Source organism: Muntiacus reevesi, chromosome 4 (genome assembly GCF_963930625.1).
Source record: "Muntiacus reevesi chromosome 4, mMunRee1.1, whole genome shotgun sequence".
Lineage (NCBI taxonomy): Eukaryota > Metazoa > Chordata > Mammalia > Artiodactyla > Cervidae > Muntiacus > Muntiacus reevesi.
This window is the reverse complement of record NC_089252.1, coordinates 56,763,146-56,773,633: the sequence shown is the minus strand read 5'-3', so window position 1 is coordinate 56,773,633 and position 10,488 is coordinate 56,763,146.

Here is a 10,488-nt window from a genome sequence, read left to right as displayed (position 1 = left end):
AGTATCATGCTTTTAAATACCATCCCTAAATTAACAACTCTGAAGTTTATGTCTCTAACCAACATTTCGATATAGCCAACAGCCTAAGGCACACCAGCATATTCAGCTGGTCTGGGGCATCTGAACATGACTCAGTCATGTTTCTAAGCTTCTGCCTTTATACTGGCTCTGCTCATTTCAGAAAGAATTCAAGCATTTCTCACTATCTCACGGCTACCATCTTGGTTCAAGTTGCCATCATCTTTGACCTGGACCATAGGTGTTGTCTCTTGGTGGTTTTATTGCCTCTTCTCTTGCCTCTCTTTAAGCTTTTCTCAGCAGGCCAGCCAGAGGGATCCTGTTAAAATGAAATTCATATCATGTTACTCCCCTGCTCAATTCCTTCCAAAGGTTTCTCACCTCACGCAAAATAAGATCCCGCACGAGACATCAGTTCAGTCACTTAGCCATGTCTGACTCTTTGTGACCCCATGGTCTGCAGCATGACATGGGGCATGATATAATATAATATGCATGAGCCACAGGGCCTCGTATCATCTGGACCCAACCAGCTTCTGCTCTACACTCTCCCCTGCTCCACCCACCCTGGCTTCGTGGCAATCCCACAAGCGCCCAGGCTTATGCTCCAGCCTGGAATCATTTAAAGTGATGCTTCTTCTGCAGAATTAGATCCTCATGTGTACCGTCAAGGTTAATTCCCTCACCTCCTATTCTTACTCTTTACTTTTCAATGATATTTAGACTAACAGCATATTTACGATTGCCATTATCCTCTCTTTTCATTACTCTTTCAACTTGTTTCACATTATATTTTATTTTCCACAGTACTGATAACCTTTAATATGTAATATAGTTTGTATATTTATTGTGTCTCTTGGCATTCTGTCTCTCTTTGTTAGAATGTGCATTCCAAGAGGCCAGTGTTCTTGCCCGTTCTGTCCACTGGTGCATCTCACACATCTATAGTAGTCTATTAGCACACATCTATTAGCTGTCACATTTGACAAGTAAACAAGTGAATCACCTGACATCTATTTCTTCCTAGGTCTGCCACAACTTATGTGACATTCGTCAAATATAGACTCCTTCTGTGCTTGAGCATCTTTTAAAAATTAATACAAAATATGTGAGCTGAGACTGTTTGTGGTTCAGTCACTAAGTCATGTCCAACTCTTTGTGACCCCATGGACTGCACCACACCAGGCTTCCCTGTCCTTCACTGTCTCCCGGAGTTTGCTCAAACTCATGTCTATTGAGTCAATGAGGCCATCCAACCATCTCATCCTCTGTCGTCCCCTTCTCTTCCTGCCTTCAATCTTTCCCAGCATCAGGGTCTTTCCAGTGAGTCATCTCTTCACATCAAGTGGCCAAAGTATTGAAGCTTCAGTTTCAGACTCAGTGTTTCCAATGAATATTTAGGATTGATTTTCTTTAGCGTTGACTGGTTTTATCTCCTTGCTGTCCAATGGACTCCCAAGCGTCTTTTTCAGCACCACAGTTTGAAAGCATCAGTTCTTCAGTGCTCAGCCTTTTTTATGGTCCAACTCTCATTTCTGTACATGACTACTGGAAAAACCACAGCTTTGACTATTCAGACCTTTGTTGGCCAAGTGATGTCTCTGCTTTTTAATATGCTGTCTAGATTTGTCATAGCTATTCTACCAAGGAACAAGCATCCTTTAATTTCATGGCTGCAGTCACCACCTACAGTGCTTTTGGAGCCCAAGAAAATAAAATCTATTTTATCATTACTCTTTCTTAAGACCAAGCTTTGTAAAATTTTCTGTTTCCTGAAATTATGAAAATTAGAGAAATAATACATTTCTGAATGTTATATTTGGCATAGAAATCTATACCTTAGTGAACTGAAAAAAGTGAACTATATTATTTTTGGTGTATAGTGGAGAAATGAAATCTGCTTCTTTAACTCCTGAAAAATAAGCTTTGAATAAAGGTTTTGGGCTACTTTGCAGAAAAAAGCATACTTTATAAAATGCAATTTTGAAATAATTTAAAATGCATTTTTAGATATTATAGAGCAAATTTGCCACTATCTTCTATTGAAACAATAATTAACTGAGATAAATTTATTACAAATATCAAATTTAGGTTTATAGTGGTGAATTTTTCCAAAATATCCAAGGGCAAAGAAAAATATTTTCATGAGCTTTGAGGTGCCTATGTCTGTTTCTACATTCTTTCTAGAAATTTTCATCCAGTTATGAATTCTACAAAAAAGTTTCTTTTTTTAATTTCAGTTGTTTCAATGAAAAAGCTTGAACATGGTAAACAGAGAATCATTGCAAAATTCAGTTGACCTGTTATCCAATCTGGCAATTAATAAGTTTAGGACTATTGAGATTACATATTCATATTAAATCATTATAGTAGAAAGGCTATAATTTTGCACTGTGTTCTTTTTTGAAATATGGCTAAAGCCATGTTCAAAAATTGTTGAATTTAAGTAAAAAACAATTCTTGGTCAAATTCTTAGGGGTAAAATAAATACCACATTAATATCAAGAATAATGTTTCTTTCTTTTTTTTTTCAGAATGGATAAAATGTATTTTATTTATATTATGGCTTAAATCACATAAGAATCTAATGTTCCAGACATAAGTACCCTGCACATGAAATGTCTGCACCTCTGAAATATTAGCTATCATTAATTTCAGTTTTAACAGAATAGTAGTTCTTTTTATTGTTTGTTTCCATATGATATTTTATGTTTCTAAGAATCAACTTTTATGTAATTTAATAATTTGCATTAGTTGAATTAGTTTATCAAGCTTGACTGGTTCATCTACAGTCATTTTGTGGGTTAAACCTAGCTTTTATATTTTACTTTAGCATGTATCATTGGGTAGTACTAGAGGTAAAGAACCCACCTGGCAATGCAGGAGATGTAAAAGACATGGGTTCAGTTCCTGGGTCGGGAAGATCCCCTGAAGGAGGAAATGGCAACCCACTCCAGTATCCTTGCCTGGAGAGTCCCATGGACAGAGGAGCCTGGCAGGCTACAGTCCACGGAGTCACACAGAGTCAGACACGACTCAAGTGACTGAGCACACACACATATCACTGTAGACAAATTAACTACATGTATGTTAAAGAAAATGCTCATTCTACAGAACTGACTCTGTTAAGTATGATTTTGCAATAAGAAATGTATACATTCATGTACTACGAGCATAATATTTAATGATACAGCTTTAAAAATGTGTTGTCAGTCTTAGGATCAACTTTAGAGACAAAGAAAAATAGAGATTACATATTTAAATAGCTGAAAATCCACCATGATAGGCTGAAAATTATTATAAAATTAAAGTAAAATTTTAAAAATTAATGAATTTAAATTAAATTGCATGGAGAATATGAGACAAGAAAATAACTATTTTAGTTATTACCACTCTAGAAGAGGCTTTGGATAATATAAAATTTATTTAAAGATATTGATCAGAGTCTCCTGGTTTATAAAGTATCTTTTTATTTAAAAAAAAAACAAACTAAAACAAAACAAAACATACACTTGAAAAGTACATTAACCATTTCTGTACATTAGAGTGTTAGTCACTCCGTCATGTCTGACTCTCTGTGACCCCATAGACTGTAGCCCACCAGGCTCCTCTGTCCATGTGATTCTCCAGGCAAGGATACTGGAGTGGGTAGCCATGCCCTCTTCCAGGGGGTCTTCCTGACCCAGGGATAGAACCCGGGTCTCCTGTGTCTCCTACATCTCCTACAGGCGGATTCTTTACCCACTGAGCTACCTGAGAAGCCCACATTAGAGTACCCCCTTGCAATATTAAGGCTGTTGTGTACTAAATGCCATCCCAGTGAAAGTCTTAATGATCTTTAGTGAGTATCTTGCATACTGGGAAAATATGGCTCCAAATGCTTTTGATATCTGCTGAGCTTCTTTTAAGGATGGACCTAGATAAGCTTGATATATTTCTCATTTGAATATCCCACATATCATGCATTTATAGTTCCCTCATGTAACACCTCATTGTTAGAGCAGGATTTATGAATTTCCCAGAACATGTTAGACCTCAGATCTTTCCCTGTAATACTTAAACCTAATATTCTGTGGTGGTGGAGTAACAATTCTAATAACTCTTCACCTTAACGGGGCACAGGATAATGCTAAAGAAAAGAAATAACTGAATGCCTCTGGGGCCTATGAATACTTTCCTAATAGCTTCTGAAACTCAATATGCCATGTTTTATTGGTAACTAATTTTAATGGAACTATGTGAGGTGCTGAACTAAATAATCTACAACGCATATATGCTTGTTGTTGTAAATTAAGTTTGAAAATAGTTAATCATGGGCTTCATGCATTAAGACACTTAGTTTTGCATTAAGACACTTCTAAAATGGGATTTTAAGATGCTTAGGTATTTAAGACAACATAATGCAGGCTAATAGGGCACAAAGACATGCATAATTGATACATTTGTGTAGCATACTTACTGTCATTCTCTGGAAAAATACAGTTTATTTTTTAAAATGTTATCCTTGCTTTAAGTGAGAGTAGATATTCTTTGAATAGGCTTTTTATAGTTTATTTCCTCTAGACATCTCTAAGAATAAATTAATTTATTGCTTAAAAAAGGGTATACATATGTTAACAGAAAATATACTTGCCATTATTTGAAAGTGAAAAAATCCTACTAATTAAAATTACTTGAAAAATTGAACTAAAGCTGATTTTCTCAATGGGATACTGATTTTTCTTAGGTTCTGTTGAACTTGAGTAGTGTTGGGGAATTTTTAATTCACCTCCAGGAAGCTATATTGTCTGATATTTCCACTTTTATTACATCACATTTTAGAGGTCTATATGTAGAAGCAGAGTATGGAGTTGTTTTTTCTTTTGCTTGCTGCTTCTTCCCATTGTTCTGATGTTGACCCCATTCTTACATTTGTGAAGATCTGCAGTCGTCCCAATCCCAGGCCAGCGTGCCTTCCTTCGTATTTGTGAACTCTGACTCCAGAAGCATCTACTGCATAATGAAAGAAGGAAAGTTTGCCTATGTGTGTTGATGTTAGCCGCTCAGTCGTGTCCCCTTTGTGACCCCGTGGACTGTGGCCCTCCAGGCTCCTCTGTCCTTGGAATTCTCCAGGCAGGAATACTGGAGTGGGTAGCCATTCCCTTCTCCGAAGTATCTTCCTGAACTTCAGCCATTAAGGAAGCCCCTGCTTACCTGTATAACCTGCATGACCACTTTCAGTAAATCTACATCTAGAAAGAATATTTCTAGCATAAACTTTTCTAAAAGAACTCCTCAGTGTGTCTTGATCCTTGTGACTTCCCACGGAGAAAGACTCTCATGGCTGCCTTGCAGCCATGTAACTAGAAGACAGGGAGTGTTCAGAGGTTCATTTCTGTTTGTTTATTTGCATAAAATGCACTATCCAAATAATATTTTGTTTTGATAGTGAAAAAAATATCAATTATCTTTAACACATGGCAGATTTTCTTAAAGGAAAGGCTGAATTTTGGTCCTTTCCAACTGCTTGTTTTTTCTTGTAAGGGAAAAAGAGGATTCTGTAATAATTGGCCATTCTGCCTCCTGATACCTTTCCATCTTGGCCATGGAATATTGGTTTAAGGCATAGACACAAACCCAAACTGTGAACAAATCTTACTTTTAATTTAGTGACTATAGAAAGTGAAAGTGTTGGTCGCTCAATCGTGTCTGACTCTTAGCCTGCCTGGCTCCTCTGTCCATGGGATTTCCCAGCAAGAATACTGGAGTGGGTAGCCATTCCCTCCTCCATGAGATTGTCCCAACTCAGGGATCAAACTTGGGTCTCCTGCACTGCAGGTAGATTCTTTACCTCTGAGCTACCAGGGAAGCCCTGTGTGACTATAGAACAACATGTCAATCAGATGAAATGCACCAAGCTTCTTAGAAACTGGTGCCCAGGAAACCAGTAAACTCAGTGATAAATTAAAGGTCAGTGCTTATGGGTTCACATTGTATCTTGTTTCTCATTTTTTTTTCATGCCTGTCAATTAGCCTATTATTTGTTATTTATTCACTCACTCATCCATTTATCACATATTTGTATGCCATTACTATTGCTTTCAGTTTAGGGCTAGATGAAGATTAAGTCATAAACAAGAAAAAATAAGAATATTAAATAATTCACTAAAGCAATTATACATGTTTATAGGGGACATGCTACATAAGCACACAGCAAGGGCCCTAGTACTAGTCTGGAATTACCAGGAATAATCCAGGAGACCAGAACTTAGAGAGCCCTGAAAGAAAATGGCCACTTCTTTGCTATTGATTATGAAGAAACCACTTAGCTCCTAGTCTTCAAGCTCTTTCAAGACCCATAGCTTTCTACTCTTGAAAAAGTGAAAGTGAAAGTCGCTCAGTCATGTCCAGCTTTTTGCAACCCCATGGACTATACAGTCCATGGAATTCTCCAAGTCACAATACTGGAGTGAGCAGCCTTTCCCTTCTCCAGGGGATCTTCCCAACCCAGGGATCAAACCCAGGTCTCCTGCATTGCAGGCGGATTCTTTACCAACTGAGCTATAAGGGAAGCCCTCTTAGTTAAAATTCTCAAGAAAGAATATGATTGGCTACTGACAAGTCAGTAGATTAAATTTCATTGATTCAATGTGATGTGATTGAAGAAGTACAAAGGATTCATGTAAAATATAAACAGCTATGAAGTTTACCTCTTCAACACTGATGTGTTGTAGGCCAGGTCCTATAGAACTGAATCAGAGCTGGGTGGGCCCCATTACGTTCAACTCCCAGAATTTCTTTGAGAACTTGTCTGACCTTTTTCTCACCCATTGATGAAACTCTTGTGTTGAAACTTGGAAGCCTTCATGAATAGGTTATCAACATATTTTAGTTCAGTATTTGATATTTAATGACAATTATTTTAACACATTTCATATGAAATTATTTCAGAAACTAGAAATGACATTTAAAAGCCCATCCCAAATATGCCCCAGGTATTCAACTAGACACTGAAATCTTTGCTAGCTTCAGACCCCAGATAGAGACAAATAGAAATTATGGAGCCTCCGTCCTCAAAAACTCTAACGGTTGATTTCTTCTTAGGAGTGAGAGAGTAAGGGAAAAGCTGAAGAATGGCACTTGATAATAGAATAAGAGATTGCTTGCAATGACTAATATTATGTACCAACTTGACTAGGCCAAGGAACGTCAGACGTTTGGTTATAGATTACTCTGAGTGTGTCTGGTGGGCGTTCTTGGATGAGACAAATCTGTTTAATAAGTTGAGTAAAGCAAATTATCCTCCTTAACATGGGTGGCCTCATCCACTCAACTGAAGGTATAAATAGAACAAAAAGTTGACCCTCCCATGAGTATCTCCTGCCACATTGCCTTCAAGCTGGGACAGTGTTTTTTCCTTGTCATCAAACTTGGAATTGAAATATCAGCTCTTCTTGATTCTTGATCTTGCCAGTGTTTGTACTGAAACTACCTACACCTTCGACCCTACTGGGTATACAACTTGCTGACTATAGATATTATCTTAACTTCCATAGTCATATGAGTCAATTCCTTACAATAAATCTCTCTCTCTTTCTCTTTATCTCTTTCTGCACACACAGACTCACATTCTTTTTCTCCATGGAAACCTAAAACACTGCCTTTTAAACTTCAAGATTTTTAACTCAAGTATTGAACACCTTAAAGATGCATTTCTGACTTGAATAAAGTCTTTTGAGAGTGGTATGAAACATTTCAAAGATGTTTCAATGCAACACTGACCAATAATTTTCAATGCAATATTGACCAATAACTTTAAATAATTGTAATAAGGTTACAAGCATTTTGTCAAGGCCACATACAGTTGTACTATTTCCTTAAGTTGCTATATTTTCCCCAGTTTCCTCATAATCAGTCTTATTGATTAATCAGATTGAAATTAATTTATGTATGCATTATTCTAGTTCATTAAAAAAAAAAAAAAAACACCTGAATCCTGATGGAGTTTGCATTGTAACTCTGATGTGATCCGATAGAACATTGCCTCTTAGATTTCTGGCATCATTGAATGGTATCCACACCCAAATTAAGGCAAGAAGCAAGGCTTATTAAAACCAGACATGGTTTTTGTTTCTTGTCTCCATCCCTAGAATTTTGGATAGTGGTTGAAGTTTGGTAATGATAGATATTTGTTCAGGACATTTTGTGCATTATGCTCTGTATGAAGTATGCTCTGTGTGAAGTATGAGTGTAGGGTCGTAAAAAGGGGCTTGATTTCTGCCTATAAAGAGAAGAAGAATGAGAGAAACTATGGTATCTGGACTATTTACTGTTTTTCTAGGGCTTTACTAAGTGTTTGAAAACATTTCATTTAATTCAGACAACAGTTTTGTGAACTTTGACATTGAAAAAGAATAATTGTTTTCTATATGTCTCATTGGTGATTTCAAGAGGGAAGGTGATAAAATCTATATTAGTTTATACCAAACTACATTTTACTGTTATAGTTTCAATAAGATATAGTTGCTGTATTTGAAAATCTTTCAGAGTTTTACAAAGATAAGAGAATATTAGAAAAGACCACTAGAATAATTCAGTGATACTATGTAATTATAAAGATAAGGGCACTGAAATAAAAACCAGCTGAACAGGGTGTTACATACATAATATATTACAGAGAATATGTCAACTTAATGGTTATCTGTTCTTGGAAAAAAGATATTTTTGATAAGCTTTAACTTTCTCTTTTTTTCCCCAACAAATTTCTAGGGTTACTTGTTTACTTTGTAAAATTAATGAGATATGTAGATGGCATAGAATTTCTTTTTGTAAAGGAGGAGAATAATTTATTTCAGTAAATTATAGTACTGTAAAATATTTTTCCTTCATTGCAAAATACCTTTTGGTAAAGAGAATCTAAGCATTGATAACATGCTAGTTTTGTTTTTTTAATGTACAATGACAATGAGGTTGAAATTCAAGTAGTTTCACTGAGAAAATTTATTTAAAGTTTTTCTCCTTGATATGCATATAACAATAATTTTCCTTTTAGAGAGTAGTTAATTACCATAGTGGCATCTGAGGTTTATAAATGCAAGAGATTTTCGTCAATCACATTTAAAGTTATTAATTACATCCTCTCAGGTATTTAAAATGTTGCCTTATTCTGGCAAATCCTGCTGAGGTTTGTTTAAAAAATGGAGATGCTCTCAGTTTGTGAATATGTAGTTTTTTTTTTCTCATTTTAAATTTATCCTACACCTTTGGGGTTTTACTGATAAAGTATAAAACCACCGTTTTAAATGAAAACTTTGTAGATCATGTAATTGCAGCAGCAGAGGTGGGATCCACAGTTCTGTTGACACAATGAATAGGTCCATCAGATTTCTTAGAATATATCATGAAGCTTGTGAATATCTTAAAAACACTTCTTTGAAACTATCAGACATCTGCTTGATAGGGTTTTCTTATGTGTTAAGACTCACAAATTCTATTTTTCTCAGCATGCAGTGTTGAGCACAATGTACAGTGTTGACTGGCCTTTATTTAGATAAGCTGGAAGACCATTAGTTTTCCTTAGGGAGCCATGCACATGCAAAATTAATTGAGGAAACCAACTGACTTCTTTTGTCCCAGCCACAATTCAGTTGATTCAGGTGTAATGCAATGCAGTTGAGAAAAGTCAAGCCATACAAAGCCCTATGTTATAAAGTTGCTATGCGCAGAATAAAGTGTTGATCATTACGGAATTGTCAAGAAAATTAAGTTTTAAAATGGGGGAAAAAAATCCTATTTCTGTACACAGTTGCTCAGCTAACATATCCGGAGTGGAAGCAACCCATTTCAAAAGTGTGCATCATTTTGTTCTCTGTGTGAATCTATTTTCAGGAAAGTTGTTTTCTCAGTAATAACAATGGTCATTCTAACAAGCTGAATGGCCATTTTAACCACAAGGATTTTCCAAATAATACTTTCTTTGCTTTAAAGTGACAGAAAGCAATAAATGTCTAAGAAACATGATATTTTGGATGAATTTGGTAAACTTTTTTCTTTCATGCATAGCTCATGCTCCACTAATCATCAAAAATGATGTTTTGTCCAAAATCACTGAATTCATTGAATCCTTTATTATATTCAAAATGATATTCTCTTTTGTAAAGTTATTCACATTGTTCATTGAGCCTCAAAATTGTTTCTCATCATCTGCAACGTGGAAGGTCTGTTTGTAATAATTGAATCTCTGCACTTAACTAAGTTCCAAACGATAAGATCTACTCTTATCTCCTTTAACCTTGCTGTGTGTGGCTTATTCTAACAGCATCTACTTTGAGTAATCTACCTCCTGAATTAGGAGTCAAACTTGTTCTTGCTTTCACTGAGTTTGCTCTTTAATTTTGTTTATTACCATATCACAATTTTATTTTTCAAGTTCCTAAAGATATAAGGCAATTTTTCATTCAGAATACTATTTATATCATAGTGAGTTAGGTT